Raw genomic sequence first — 16,530 nt, forward strand, 5'->3', positions numbered from 1 at the left:
GGTCACAGGTTCGAATCCCGACTCTGCAGCGGGTCAGCTTTGTGACCTTAATAATAATAATGTTGGTATTTGTTAAGCGCTTACTATGTGCCGAGCACTGTCCTAAGCGCTGGGGTAGATACAGGGTCATCAGGTTGTCCCTCGTGAGGCTCAGTCTTAATCCCCATTTTATAGAGGAGGTAACTGAGGCACAGAGAAGTGAAGTGACTTGCCCACAGTCATACAGTCGACAAGCGGCTGAGCCGGGATTTGAACCCATGACCTTTGACTCCCCAGCCCGGGCTCTTTCCACTAAGCCCGCCATTATTATTATTATTTTTAACGAGGACTTTGACTAGAGAAGCAGCGTGGTTCAGTGGAAAGAGCGTGGGCTTGGGAGTCCGAGGTCACGAGTTCGAAGCAGCGTGGCTCAGTAAGCGCTTAACAAATACCAACATTATTATTATTAGTCCTGGCTCTGCCGCTGGTCAGCTGTGTGACCTTGGGCAAGTCACTTCTCTGGGCCTCAGTTCCCTCATCTGTCAAATGGGGATGAAGATCGTGAGCCTCATGTGGGACCATGTGATGACCCTGTATCTCCCCCAGCGCTTAGAACAGTGCTTGGCACATAGTAAGCGCTTGGCACATAGTCAGCGCGGCTCAGTGGAAAGAGGCCGGGCTTTGGAGTCAGAGGTCATGGGTTCGAATCCCGGCCCTACCACTTGTCAGCTGTGTGACGGTGGGCAAGTCACTTCACTTCTTCGTGCCTCAGTTCCCCTCATCTGTAAAATGGGGATGAAGACTGGGTGCCCCACGTGGGACATCTGATTCCCCTGTGTCTACCCCAGCGCTTAGACCAGTGCTCTGCACAAAGTAAGCGCTTAACAAATACCAACATGATTGTTATTATCAGCAAATAGCACAGTCCCCCGCGCCCGTCGTTAAGCGGCAAGTGCAGGCCTCGCCCGAACGCCCGCCCCTTGGCTTCACCTCGCCCACCCCCCGTCACGTGACCCCGTCTCCATCGCCGCCATTTTGAAGCTCCGGTCGGGGAGGGGAAAAGAGAGGCCGAGGGGGGAGGGAGGGAGGGTCGGGGCGAAGAAGGGGAAAGAAAAAGAGGAAGAAGGTGCGGAGGGGAGAAGCAGGGAACGATTCGCCGCCGGGCTTTGGGTCGCCGAGGGTCGGAAAGACGGGATCGGGCCTAGGAGGAGGAGGAGGAGCCTTGGGCCTGTCAGCCGCCGCGGGACGCGCAGGTATGGCGCTCCCCCCCCAGGACCCTCCGCCCTGCCGGTTAGCTCGGCCCCGCAGAGTGCTTCTCTCCCTCCTTATCATCCCGGCCCCGTCGCCGCCTTTTTCTCTCCCTCCCTCCCTCCCTTCGCCCTCAGCGGTCCTCGCTTGACTGGGCCCGGCGGGCCGGTCCTGCCGCCTTCCACCCCCCCCCCCCTTCCCCTCCTTCTGATCACTTTATTAATAGCTCTCATTTTATCGATATCGTTTTATGAATAGCTGTTATTTATCACTCTATTAATGCTGCGTAGATATCTGTGATCCTCCTTATTTTGAGGCTGTGGATGCCCCCCGCCCTGTTTGGCTGGGGGAGTCTCCCCTCTTCTGGACTGTGAGCCCCTTGTCGGGCGGGGACGGGGGCCAGCGGTGGCCGAATAATAATGTTGGTATTTGTTAAGCGCTGACTATGTGCAGAGCACTGTTCTAAGCGCTGGGGTAGATCTGTAAAATGGGGATTAACTGTGAGCCTCACGTGGGACGACCTGATGACCCTGTATCTACCCCAGCGCTTGGAACAGTGCTCTGCACATAGCGCTTAACAAATACCAACATTATTACAGGGTCATCAGATTGTCCCACACGAGGCTCCCAGTCTTCATCCCCCTTTTACAGATGAGGTCACTGAGGCACAGTGAAGTGACTTGCCCACAGTCCCACAGTCGACAAGTGGCAGAGCCGGGATTCGAACCCATGACCTCTGACTCCCAAGCCCCGGCTCTTTCCACTGAGCCATGCTGCTTCCCTAACTCATTCACTCAATAGTATGTATTGAGCGCTTACTATGTGCAGAGCACTGCGCTAAGCGCTTGGAATGGACAAATCGGTAACAGATAGAGACAGTCCCTGCCCTTTGACGGGCTTACAGTCTAATGGTACCTTCCAAGCGCTTCGCCCAGGGCTGCGCACATAGTCATTCATTCAGTAGTATTTATTGAGTGCTTACTATGTGCGGAGCACTGGGCTAAGCGCTTGGAGTCAGCGCTCACTCGGTCCGGTGGAATGACTGAATGAACAAAAGGGGCCGGCGGGTGCGGGACTGGCCCGCGGGGAGAGGGGTGGAGGCTTTGTGGCCTCAGTTTCCCTCCCTGTCCCTGCCATGGGCCATTGCAGGTTTTTTTTGGATGCAGGGATGGAGTAGGAGATGGAGGTGAGGAAGATTTATCCCCCCTCCAACGCACAAGTCAGCAGAAGGGCGACAAGTCTGCTAGGGCCCCACTGGGACTTGGATCTTGCCCGCCCAAACCCAGACAAGTGAAGTGACTTCCCAAAGTCACAACAGCTGACGTGTGAGGAGGCCGAGATTAATAATAATGTCGGTATTTGTTAAGTGCTTACTGTGTGCAGAGCACTGTTTTAAGCGCTGGGGTAGATACAGGGTCATGAGGTTGTCCCACGTGAGGCTCACAGTTAATCCCCATTTTCCAGATGAGGTCACTGAGGCACAGAGAAGTGACTTGCCCACCATCACACAGCTGACAAATGGCAGAGTCGGGATTCGAACCCATAAACCTCTGACTCCTAAACCCGGGCACTTTCCACAGGGCCAGGCTGCTTCTCCAACACTTGGAGTCTGCGTAGCACTTGGGCGAGGACAGTAGAATTACAAGACACAATCCCTCACCTCTAGAAGTTTGCAATCTAAAGGCTAAAGGGAATCACCTTTACTACCCTGCTTAGAATGGAAATTTAACCATTTTCCCCACTCGTCCCACTGTGGCTCACTACCAGGTTCTGATTTATCCAGCCCTTGCTACTTCCCACGACACGAGGCCGGTGTGTCTTTCATCCATTCGGTCACATTTAAAATCCTGTTCAGAGAAGCGGCATGGCTCAGTGGTAACTCCCGGGCTTGGCAGTTAAAGGTTGTGGGTTCTAATCCCGGCCCCCTCATATGTCAGCTGAGTGACTTCGGACAAGTCACTTCACTTCTCTGTACCTCATCTGTAAAAGGGGCTTAAGGCTGGGAGCCCCTTGTGGGGCAATCTGATTACCTAGTAATAATAATAATAATAATAATAATCATGGTATTTGTTAAGCACTTACTATGTGCCAAGCACTGTTCTAAGCACCGGAGTAGATACAAGGTAAGCAGCTTGTCCCACATGGGGCACATGGTCTTCTTCCCCATTTTATAGATGAGGGAACTGAGGCCCAGAGAAGTTAAGTGACTTGCCTATAATCACACAGCTGACAAGTGGCAGAGCTGAGATTAGAACCCACGACCTCTTACTCCCAAGCCCAGGCTCTTTCCAGTAAGCCACGCTGCTTCTCAATCTACCCCAGTGCTTAGAACAGTGCTTGGCATATAGTAAGCGCTTAACAAATACCAACATTATTATTTATTGAGCGCTTACTGGGTGCAGAGCACTGAACTAAGCACTTGGAGTATACAATTCAGCAACAGATACAGTCCCTGCTCCCAACAACGGGCTCAGAGTCTAAAAGGGGGAGACAGCAAAATATGTAGTCAGGCAGTTATGGCTTTCCCTGGTGTTTTATAATAATAATTATCATGGTATTTGTTAAGCACCAGACTGTGAGCCCGTTGTTGGGTAGGGGTTGTCTAGATTTGTTGCCGAATTGTACTTTCCAAGCGCGTAGTACAGTGCTCTGCACAGGGTAAGGGCTCAAAAAATACCACTGAACGAATACAGCCCCTGCCCCACACGGGACCTGCAGTCTCAATCCCCGTTTTACAGATGAGGTCTCTGAGGCCCAGGGAAGTAAAGTGAGTTGCCCAAGGTCACACAGCAAACAGACGGCGGGGCCGGGATTAGAACCCATGACCATCTGATTCCCAGGCCTGTGCTCTATCCACTATGCCATGATGATGGTATTTAAGCACTTGCTATGTGCCAAGCACTTGGGTAAATACAAGGTAATCAGGTTGTCACATGTGGGGCTCACAGGCGTAATCCCCATTTTACAGATGATGGCACTGAGGCACAGAGAAGTTAAGTGACTTGCAGAGAAGTTAAGTCACACAGCTGATAAGTGGAGGAGCTGCTTCAATCTAGCCTGTACTAGTCACTTCTCGACTTAGAGCTTCTTTCAACTTCTTTCAAGGTAGCATGTAAGCTCGTTATGGGCAGGGAACGTGTCTACTAATTCTGTTGTATTGTTCATTCAGTTGTATTTATTGAGCACTTACTGTGTGCTGAGCACTCGACTAAGCGCTTGGAACATACAATTCGCAACAGAGACAATCTCTGCCCAACAGCAGGCTCACAGTCTACAAGGGGGAGACAGCAAAACAAGAAGTCAGGCATCAATCCCATCAAAATAGATAAATACACATCATTAATAAAATAGAGTAATAAATAATATATACAAATATACACAAGTGCTATGGGGAGGGGAAGCGGGAAGAGCAGAGGGAAGAACTAGGAGCAATGGGGAGGAGGGGCAGAGGGAAAGGGAGGGCTCAGTCTGGGAAGGCCTCCTGGAGGAGGTGGGCTTGCAGTAGGGCTTTGAAGAGGGGAAGAGAGTTAATTTGGCAGATGTGAGGAGGCAGGGCATTCCAGGCCAGAGGTAGGAAGTGGACCAGGGTGGACAGTGGGACAGGTGGGAACAAGAGACCGTGAGGAGATGAGCGGCGGCAAAAGAGCGGAGTGTACAGGGTGGGCTGTGGAAGGAGAGAAGGGAGGTGAGGTAAGAAGGGGAAGGTGATGAGAGCTCTGAAGCCAAGAGTGAGTTTTTGTTTCATGCAGAGGTTGATAGGCAACCACTGGAGGTTTTTGAGGAGGGGAGTGACATGCCCAGAGCATTGTACTCTACTGTATTGTACTCTCCCAAGCGCTTAGTACAGTGCTCTGCACACAATAAGAACTCAGTAAACTCGTGGGTAGGGAATGTGCCTGTTTATTGTTATAATGTACTTTCCCAAGCGCTTAGTACAGTTCTCTGCACGCAGTAAGAGCTCAGTAAGCTCGTTGTGGGCAGGGAATGGGCCTGTTTATAGTGTACTCCCCAAGCGCTTAGTACAGTGCTGTACACACAGTAAAAGTGCTCAGTAAGCTTATTGTGGGCAGGGAATGTCTGTTTATTGTTATAGTGTACTCTCCCAAGAGCTTAGTACAGTGGCCTGCATATAGCGCTCAGTAAATACCATTGAATGAAATATGATTGATTTTGGTGAATCCAGAAAACTCCTTTTCCTAGGGCCAATTACCCGCAGTTTGAGTTTGAACAGAACCCTACAGGTGGTTATGGACTAGGAGAAGCAAACATCTACGTGTCCTTTTATGATTAAGTTTTTTTTCCCTAGCTATGCAAAAAAGTAACCAAACAGAAGTGGGAGGCAGTGGCAGGAAGCTACAGCGTTTAAGAACAAAAGTCTCCTTAGAGGATATAAGGGAGAGTCTCAGTGCCCTCATTTTAAACAAAAATAAACCTGTATTTACTTGTGGAGAAAGGGTGAATCAGTTCCCTAATTTTCTTTTGAGAATTGTAAATGCCTTAAGGTCTGGGACATATCTTGTACTTCAGTTTGACAGCAAATACGTCCTTATTAAGTCCTGTTGATTCTGGGAATTAGCCTGAAATCTCTGTTAAAAGGTGTCTATCTAATCTGATTTTTTTTGTTGTTCTGGGTGTAGTTATCTCTGCGGTTTGGATAAATGCACAGCGCCAAATTCACTTTTGGGTTTTGTTTTTAACCCATTCTGAAGTTTTAATTCCCCTTGAAAAGTAAATTTTTAATGACACTTTTTTGTTGTTGCTGCGTGATTTTTTGTGACTATTAGTCAAATTTGCAGGTTCAGCTCTTGAACATGGCCCTTAGGACTTTGTGGTTTCAGCGTAAAAGTTCGAAAGATTTTATTTGCTGTGGTGTCAATTTGGAGTATCTGTTAATATAATTTAAAGTTGGTAATGTTCAATTGAAGAGTTCCTCTTTAACATCAGCCTGGTTCGAATGGTTCATTCTTCCCTCCGTCTCCTTAGATCAGGTGACAAGAAACGGAATGACTCCGTTTTTAAAGTTATAAAAGTTGTAAAGTGCTTTATAAAGTCATTTTGGAGTGATGGCAGATTGTCCAGCTTTTTAAATTGTTGAAAGCATCTATTATATCAACCAACCAGTATGCTTACTACGTTGCCAGAAACTCCCACCCTTGTTTGAAGCGTGTCTGACCGTCAGCTTCCATTCTACAGAACTGGAGACAACTGTTTTAGAGTAGCAAAGTGACTTTGAATCTCCCCTACTCAGCCAGGGAACTATGGAGAAGCTATTAATAATCATAATGATGGTATTTGTTAAGCATTTACTATGTGCCAAACACTGTTCTAAGCACTGAGGACTGTTCTAATTAGAATAGGATCACTCTCTGACCTTTTTCACCATTGCAGTCCCCCTCTTGATGTTATCACCCCATATCACTTGAACTCTTAATTTGAAGTATGTAGTTCTTTAAAATACAGGAAACTACACATTCCCGCATCAACACTGAAAATTATAACCTTTTCTCTAACCCCAACTCATTCTCCATAATTCTTTCGACTGTGTTATTTTTCTACTAGTTGCCTCAATGCTACAATTTAAAGGAACTAATTAGATGCTAATGTAAATCAAGTAGTAAATTGTAGGGAAGTGAAGACGATTGAAGTGCAGTAGTTGGCTCTAAGGTTCTCTTAGGAAAGATGTTAATTGCAAGCTTATGTCTGTAAAATACTGCCTATGATGGAAAATATGAAACTTGTACCGAGATTGTAGAGCATTAAGATGGGCTAATTTGAGGGGTTTTTTACATAAATTTCTTCATTTGGGCTAGAAATGGATTCTTTCTTTACTTAAAGCATACTACCAAAAATGAAGGAATTGTATGTTTTGTATAATTTTAGAATTTGTAGCTTGTAAAATGCGAATTATTTCCACTTGTATGAGGTGTCAGGACTAATACTAGCACTTTTCTGTGTGCCAAATCTGAGTAGGTTTCCATTTTTTAATGGTATTAAGTGGTTTATTAGGTGCCAAGCACTCAGCACTAAAGTACTGGCATACAAGCACTAAGCACTCTGGCAGATACAAGATAAGCAGATCAGGCTCAGTCCCTGGCCCTACAAAGAGCTCACCATGTAGGAGGTAGGAAGAGCAGTAATTGATTTGCATTTTAAAGATGGAGAAACCAAGGCCCAAAGAGGTTAAGTGACTTACCCAAGGTCACGTAGGAATACGGTAGTAGAACTGGGATTAGAACTGGGACTCCTGACTCCCAGTCCTAAACTCTTTCCACTAGACCACCTTCTCTCTCCCTAATGATTATTCCCAAATTTTGAGTTTGTCTGCACAGGATTGGGAAATTATTTGGCCCAGCAAACCATTTTACATATGTTTTCAAACGACCTGCAACCTACATATGCATTTTTCCAGCTGTTATTTGATAGTAGGGAGTAGGGAAGGATTTAAGAGGTGGAAGTGGAGATACTTCAGTTTGGGGTGGCCCCTAACATTTAGTGGATGGAGTCAGCAATCCCACGTGCTGGGGTCACCACTACAACCAGCAGCCCCGGAGGTTGCCTGGGTGGGTGGGGGTGGCCGTCTGCAAGTTTAGAGCAATTTAAAGGCTGGGCCAGAGTGAATCTCTTGGTGGATCAGATTCAGCCCTTGAGTCAAATTTTGCCCATCTGTAACTTCCCAGGAGGGAAAAAAAAACCATTTCTTTGTAGAGTGGCTTTCATATGTGGCTACCGAGTGTCACGGACTCCAGCCTATTTTAATAATAATAATAAGTATTATTATTATGGTATTTAAGTGCTTGCTGTTTCCCAGGCACCGTTCTAAGAGCTGGGATAGATGGAAGATAATTTGGGTGGACACAATCCCTGTCCCATATAGGGCTCACTCTCTTAATCCCCATTTAACGGATGAGGGAACTGGAGCACAGAGAAGTTAAGTGACTTGCCCAAGGTCACACAGACAAGAGATGGAACTGGCATTAGAACCCAGGTCCTCTGGCTCTCAAACTCGTGCTGTTTCCACTAGGCCATGCTGCTTCCCACCCACTGCTCTATCTCAGTGCCCTTCAGGGAATAGGATTTACAAAACGGTTTTGAGACTGTTCCACTTAATGCAGATGTTTGGTTCTTAACAGATCCCACATTTAGGAAAAAGGCGCTGCCTGACTGCTGCATGCAAACATGCAGTCATTTCTTTCACCGTCACATCATAGAAGCAGCGGGGCTTAGTGGAAAGAGCACTGGCTTGGGAGTCAGAGGATGTGCGTTCTAATCCCGGCTCTGCCACTTGTCTGCTGTGCAACCTTGGGCAAACCACTTAACTTATCTGTGCCTCAGTTACCACATCTGTAAAATGAGGATTAAGACTGTGAGCCCCACGTGGGACAACCTGATTACTTTGTATCTACCCCGGCACTTAAAACAGTGCTCAGCACATAGTAAGCACTAAACAAATATCATAATTATTATTATTATTATCACCTTGCATCCAGATCGATACACATTGCTGGAAGAAGAGTTCCTGAATTCTCTAATCGTGTTCTAACCAAGATGCATAATAGGCCACACATTATGGAAGAACTTAATGTACTGTGATCAGGCATTTGTGCTTTTTAAAAAAATAAAATTTATGTATGCAGTAATGTTTCTTCCTTAAGGTTGTAGTCGGTTTCTCCCCCAATCGGTCAGTGGTATTTGTGCTCTTACTCTGTGCAGATCATTCATTCAGTCATACTTATTGAGTGCTTACTGTATGTAGAGCACTGTACTAAACACTTGGAATGTACAGTTCGGCAACAGATAGAGACAATCCCTGCCCAAAAACGGGTTCACAGTCTGACATTTTACTAAGCACTTGGGAGAGTAAAGTACAACTGTTGGTAGACATGTTTCCTGCCCACCTCCACAACCAGTTTATGGGCCAATATTTGGACAGCATTTACTATACAGACGTCAACATCCTTAGAATTGAAAAGTTCACATAGGCACTTCAGAAAAAATCCAAGCATCTGCTCAGAGCATCCATTGCTTTGTTATCAGAAGACCACTTTTAAAAGTACCAAGTCTACTCCAGTCTGCATTGTTTTATAAATTGGGTTTCTTCTCCTGCCTGCACTCACAAAACTTTTTCCCTTTCGTAGAGCATACCGATAATATTCACAGGAAACAATTTATGTTGCCTGTCTTCTTACAGTTCTAACACACAGAGTTAGGATGGCATTTCCCTGTGGGTGGGCAAAGCAAAGCCTCATTTGTATGGCTGGGCATTCTCATTCAGCCTTTGTGGGTGAATGTTTTACATGGTAAATAAAGCATCCTCATAAATATCTTGGATACCTTAGGGGCTAGTGTGAGACAGGGTATCACATCTTCAGTGGACCTCTGAATTTTTTGCCTGGACATGTTCATTTTCTTTTGTGATGCTGTTTCTTAGAAAGAGGCATAAGATTAAACGTGAGTGAAGGAAAGATCCAAAATTGAAGGAAATTATCCCAGTTGTGTGCTAATGATTACTGATAGTTGACACTCCTCCTTTAAAAAGCCTTAAAGTACACAAAAATTTGTCTCCCCTTCTAGACAGTAGGCTCGTTGTGGGTAGGGAACCCTTGACTACCAACTCTGTTGTACTCTCCCAAGCACTTAGTACAATGTTCTGCACACAGTAAGCCTTCAATAAATATTACTGATTGATTTGGAACTGGAAATACCATACTTTAGGGAAACAGGTAAAAGATATCTTAAAGGAAAATCCTCATCTTTTTCTGACTTTATTTCTGAAGGTTAAAGTGGAGCTTCACCAGCATAGAAGCTTTTGTTCTATTTCTGCCCCTGAGGAGGCAGTTGGGGGTGTCAAGCAAAGTTCTTTAGGAGATGGCCTGCTCTGATCACTTTACAGAGCTACCACCCTGGAGACCAACCAGCTCACAGCGGAGGAAGCATGTTGCATTTACCACTACCTCCTGGGTAGAAAAATCCCTGAAGGAACCCCCGAACCAGATCCTGAAAGCACACCCCTAGTGACAAGTGGGTTTCTTCAGGAGTGAAAGGAACTGAGAGGAATTGCTAACAATTAGCTGCAGTGTTAACCACCCTAACAGAAAACTAGACTGATGAGACTGAAGCCGGACTCCTCTCAAATTCCCCTGAACGTGAAGTAGGCCTTAATGCGCAGTAGGGATTTCTTCCAGGAGGTCTTCGCAGATTAACTTCTAGTCCCATCCCGTCCTCCCCCATCATGTCCCCATACCGCCATTTCAACACTTTGGGTCTAATCAGTCATATTTATTGAATGCATACAGTGTGCAGAGCACCAAACTAAGTGCTTGAGAGAGTACGGTAAAACAGAGTGAGCTTACAGACTAGAAGTGAAGACAGATATTACTATAAATAAATCACGGCTATGTACATAAATACCATGGGGCTGAGGAAGGGGTGCATAGGAGTTAAGGAAGCGGGCTGTGGAGGTGATCCAGAGCTGTGGGTTAATGGTATGAAATCAGCAAAGGGGAGCATGTGAGTACAGTTTAGTAGAAAGAGGGTGTTGAGGATGTCAAGAGTAGATAGTTTGGGTCTGGAGACTAAATGGGGTATGATGACGTAAGAAAATTGAATGGGTTCAAAAGATCAGAGGTCTCGGTGGGGAAACAGAACAGATTTTTGGCGAGGTGGGGTGAGAGAAGGCAGGTGAGGAGGTTGTGGTCGAATAGAGGGATTTCAGAGTTGGTGAGAGTAGAGAATCGTACAGCGACTCAGTGAGGAGATCAAGTAAGTGTCCAAGTTGGTGAGTGGCTGAGGCGGGGTGGAGCAGGAGGTTGGTGGAGTTGAGGAGTTCGATGGAAAAAAGGCAGCAGAAGGTTCGTCAGGAACATCCACTGGGTTATTGAAGTCCCCAAGAATGAATGTGGGGATGCAGAAAGAGATCAAAATGGTTCAGGAAGTTGGAAGTGGGACCCGGGGGTCAGTAGGTAGCCATGACTAGAAACTGCAATGGGTGGTAGAGATGGATGATGGGGACATCAAAGGAAGAAAAAGACAGGGATAGCAACCATTCCACCTCCCCTAAGTACTCACACACTCCCAGAGCACTTACGTACATGTGATGGAACTTTATTACTTCCTCCTCATTGGAATTTATTTTAGTATCTGTCTCCCCTGCTGGATTATAAACTCTTGGAGAGCAGGAATCACATCTGCTAATTCAGTTATACTCTCCCAAGCCTTTAATTCAGTACTCTGCAAGTAACATGGGCTCATAAAATGTTAGGTTGGTTAGACCAGCTGTAAAGAAGAACTTCATGATGGTTTGGCTGTGGGGCTGCAGAGATTAAAGTTCTGGAATGAAGTAGGAAAGTTGTGGAATTTTCTTGCCCAGAGATATTTGAGTATAAGATATGAGCCCATTCATCCCTCGGGAAGAGGTTTTAAGTGTAATCCTGCTTTGAGGTAGAGGGCATAAGTCGATAGTATTTATTGAGCACTTACTGTGTCCAGAGCACTGTACTAAGCACTTGGGAGAGTACAATAGAGTTGGTAGACATGATCCTCGTCCACAAGAAGCTTACATTGTAGAGGGAGAGGCGGACATTAAAATCAGTTACCTATAGGGGAAATGGCAGAGTATAAGGATATGTACATAAGGGCTGGGGGACTGGGATGGAGTAAGTATCAAAGTGCTTAAGGCTGCTGTGGGGAGAGAATCAAAGTGCATAAGGCATACAGATCCAAATGTATAAGTGATGCAGAAGGGGAAATCTAATAGGGGGCAAAAGAAGAGTTAGGGAAGGCCTCTTGGAGGAGATGTAATTTTAGTAGGGCTTTGAAAATGGGGAGAATTGCGGTCTGTTGTATATGATGTTGATGGTATTTGTTAAGAGCTTACTGTGTGCCAGGCATGGTACTAAGCACTGGGGTGGAGCAAGCAAATCGAGTTGGACACAGTCCCTGACCCATGAAGAGCTCACAGTCTCGATCCCCATTTTACAAATGAGGTGACTGAGGCCCAGAAAAGTAAAGGGCCCAAAGTCACACAGCAGACAAGTGGTGGAGCCGGAATTAGAACCTATAACCTTCCGAGTCCCAGGCCCTTGCTCCATCCACAAATAACGTTGGTATTTGTTAAGCGCTTACTATGTGCAGAGCACTGTTCTCAGTGTCATGCTGCTTCTAGGGGTGGATGGGAGGCAGGAATTTCCAGTCTAGAAGGGGAAGATGAGCAAGGGAGGAGCGAGACAGATGAGATCAAGATACAGTGAGCCCAGAGGAGCAAATTATGTGGGCTGGATTGTAGTGGGAAATTAGCAAGGTAGCGGAGAGGTGATTGAGTGCCTTAAAGCCAATGTTATGGAGTTTCTATTTAATGCCAAGATGGATGGGCAACCATTGGAGATTTTTGAGGACTGAGGAGATGTATACAGAACCTTTTTTAGGAAAAATGGTGCAGGTAGCAATGTGAAGTCCAGAGTGGGGAGAGACTGGAGCTTGGGAAGTCATTGAGGAAGTTCATGACCTCATTGATAGATTCAAGGTCCTCCAACATTTTTTCCCCATCCCTTTGATTAAGCGATATCAAAATGGACTACATTTCCCCATTTTTCCAGTGTTCCAACCTCCAGAGGGAGGAATGCCAAGTAAATGACAATAAAACCAAAAAATTCAGTCATCTCATTTTTAAAATGTACTGCTAAAGAATAATTTATTTGGATGTCTCAAGTTAGTTTAGCTTACAAATGTTAAAACTAATTACATCTTAATACTAATGTTACCAATTTTTAAGTACATCGGGCTAAAATGCAAGACAAAGGACAGTGCTGGAAAAGTCAGGGGTTACTTGGGCTCATAAGTGAACACAGCTAAGTGTTTAGAAGGAAAATGCTGCTGGTAAATACCAAGGATAGCCTATACTTCCAAACTGATATGGGCCATGAGTATTTTCTAAAGGATTGGTTGCAGTCTGTCCTCCACGCACTGTTGTAAACTTCACGGAACATAAGTAATCTTTACACAGAGCCACACACAGTTCCAGCCCCGAGAGATAGTCAAGCTGACTGTTCTTCTTATAACTTGATTTTTTCTTCCTTTAAAAAAAAAAGATATTTTATGACTAACAACTATCAAACAGTCGTATTTATTGAGCACTTTCTATGTGCAGCGCACTGTACTAAGCACTTGGGAGAGTGCAATACAACAGAATTAGCAATTTCCCTGCCCATAATGAGCTTACAGTCAAGAGGGGGAGACGGGCATTAATATCCAAGACACATTAATATGAAGCCATCAACTAGCCGCTAATTTGACCTCTGGAAAAACCACATCATTGTTTGTGGTTTGTAATTGGGATGTTTTAAAGGAAGTAAAAGAAGGAACTGTATTATTGCCTTTATTTAGTTGCTTGCGAACAGTACTTCTCAGAGTAGCGGTGTTTCTGGCAGGGTGGTGCGAGAGTCATATTATTCCATAAGAAACACTTTGAGAAAAGTGAAGGAAAAATGAGTTCAGAACTATAAATTTTCTCATATTTATTTCCCCTGTTAATAAAGCCAAAGTGTCTTACCTAGAAAATATAGATTTCAGAACAATTCTGGTCTGTACATGTCCTGCATATTTCAGGCCAAGTTTACAAATGAACATCGTTAATTCTGAAAAAGGGTGCCAGTTTCTGGTTGCATATTTAGGCTCTGGCCACCATTTTGAAGCATATAGGTCACCTGCTTGGCCACTCCTGACAATCACCTCATTGGCCTTCTCTGTCCCTCCCTCTTCCTAGGTAGCAGGGGTATTACGGGAGATCCGAAATAATGGAGTATGTGGCAGGTGTGGGAAACCTAACTGCTCTAATTACACTGCCACAGCAAACCCCAAAAAGCTTTTGTGGCTCAATGGAAAGAGCATGGGCTGGGGAGTCAGAGGTCATGGGTTCAAATCCTGGCTCCGCTGCTTGTCAGCTGTGTCACTTTGGACAAGTCACTTAGCTTCTCTGGGCCTCAGTTACCTCATCTGTAAAATGGACATTAAGACTGAGCCCCACATGGGACAACCGGATCACCTTGTATCCTCCCTGGGGCTTAGAACAGTGCTTTGCATATAGTAAGCGCTTAACAAATGCCATCATCATTATTATTATTATTATTATATTCCTCTAAAATCAGCAAAGAGGGATAAAAATGGTGCAGTTTCTTAGAGTGATATGTTGAAAATGAGATGGATTGATTTAGTTTTTTTTATTTATTGTCCCCTGACTTCAACTACCATTTCTATGCAGATGATTCCCAAAGTTACATCTCCAACCCTGATCTTTCTTCTTCTCTGCTGCCCTGTATTTTCTCCTGCCTTCAGGACCTGTCTACTTGGATGTCCCGCCAGGACCTCAAATAGAACATGTCCAAAATAGAGCTCCTCATCTTCCCACCCAAAGCCTCTCCTCCCCTTGACTTTCCCAGCACTGTAGACAACATCTCACCTTCCCTGTCTCAGAAGCCCATAACCTTGCAGTTATACTCAACTCATCTCTCATTCAACCCACATATTCAATCTGTCACCAAATCCTGTCGGTTCAACCTCCACACCATCACTAGAATTCACCCTTTCCTCTATTCCAGCTGCTACCACATTCATCCAAACACTTATCCAATCCTATAGACTGTAAGCTCATTATGGGCGGGAAACAGGTCTGCTAATTTTGTTGTATCGTACGCTCTCAAGTGCTTAGTACAGTGCTCTACACATAGTGGTCGCTCAATAAATACCACTGATTGATTGATTCTGCCATTATTACTGCCTCAGTCTCCTTGCCGACCTCCCTGCCTCCTGTTTCTCCCCACTTCAGTCCGTACTTCACTCTGCTACCTAGATCATTCTTCTTCAAAGCCATTCAGTTTGTGCCCACTCCTCTGGAATCTCCAATGGTTGCCCATCTACCTCTACATCAAACTGAAACTCCTTGCCATTGGTTTTGAAAGCACTCAATCATCTTAGCTCCTCCTACGTTATCTCTCTGATTTCCTACCACGGCCCAGCCCGCACACTTCACTCCTCTAATTACCAACCTACCCACTGTACCTCGATCTCACCACTGACCTCTCGCCCACATCCTGCCCCTGGCCTGGAACTCTCTCCCTCTTCATATCGGACGGACGATCTCTCTTGCCCCCCATTTTTGTAAACTATAGTATTTATTAAGCTCTTACTACGTACCGGGCACTGTACTAATAAAAGTACATCTCCTCCAAGAGGTCTTCCGTGACTAAGCCCTTTTCCTTTTCTCCCACTCTCTTCTGCATCACCCTTACACTTGGATTTTCACCCTTAATTCACCTCTCCCTCAGCACTTATGTACATATCCATAATTTATATCAATGTGTGTCCCCCTGTAGACTGCAATTTTGTTATGGGCAGGGAACGTGTCTGCTAATTCTCTTGTATTTATCTAAAGTGCCTAGTAAAGTCCTCTGCACATACTAAGTGCTCAATAAGTACCATTGATTGGTTGATAGACTGTAAGCTCCTTGTGGGCAGGTAGCATGTTTTCCAATCTGTTACATTGTACTCTCCCAAGTGCTTAGTACAGTGCTCTGCACACAGTAAGCACTCATTAAATATGATTGATTTAGAAAGGAGAAAAAGTAAGGGACAGTAAAGGCAAGTGGGTTTTTGTCAATCGGCTAGTAGTGTTTATTGAACATCTCATGTGTGTGGAACATTTGGAAGAGAAACAAGATTCGTGCCCTCCAGAAGTTTACACTCTAATTGAGTAAGAGGTACTAATATAATTTACAGATAAGAAGGAGAGTTTGGCTTTAAAGCACTCAATCACCTCGCCCCCTCCCACCTTACCTGTTTAATCTACTGTGGCCCAGCCCACACACTTTGCCCCTTTAGCACCAGTTTACTCAATGTGCCCCAGTCTTGTCTCTCTCACCACCAACCCCTTTCCCATGTCCTCCCCCTAGCCTGGAACTCCGGCCCTGTACATACACACCAGCTATTAAGCCTTCAAAGCCTTACTGAGATGAATTCTCCTCCAGGAGGCCTTTCCCAATTAAGCCCTCTTCTCCTCAGCTTCCTCTCTTTCTTCGGCGTCATCTGCGACCCTTGGACGTTTGATATTTGCCCCACTCTCAACACCATAGCACTTATAAATCATCCGTTATAAATTACTTTTTATTAATGTCTGTCTTCCTCTCTAGATTGTAAGATTGTTGTGGGCTAGGAGCATGCCTACCAACTCTGTTGTACTTCTCATAAAGTGCTTAGTACAGTGCTCTACACCACAATAAATGCTTAGTAAATGCCGCTCTTGATGTTGAAATTATT

At 45.3% G+C, this 16,530-nt stretch overlaps 1 protein-coding gene across 2 annotated transcripts in view; it reads left to right on the plus strand.

Annotated features, from left to right (window-relative positions):
- The first annotated feature begins 1,085 nt into the window (after positions 1 to 1,085).
- The window catches only part of ZNF507 (zinc finger protein 507), a 39,954-nt gene continuing 24,509 nt past the window's right edge, over positions 1,086 to 16,530 (plus strand). For both annotated transcript variants that reach the window (XR_005660530.1, XM_001508659.5), the window contains exon 1: positions 1,086 to 1,232. The gene's annotated coding sequence lies outside the window, so the exon portion shown is untranslated. The remainder of the gene's footprint in view (positions 1,233 to 16,530) is intronic.

This window comes from Ornithorhynchus anatinus, chromosome 11 (genome assembly GCF_004115215.2).
Source record: "Ornithorhynchus anatinus isolate Pmale09 chromosome 11, mOrnAna1.pri.v4, whole genome shotgun sequence".
In the NCBI taxonomy this organism is placed as follows: domain Eukaryota; kingdom Metazoa; phylum Chordata; class Mammalia; order Monotremata; family Ornithorhynchidae; genus Ornithorhynchus; species Ornithorhynchus anatinus.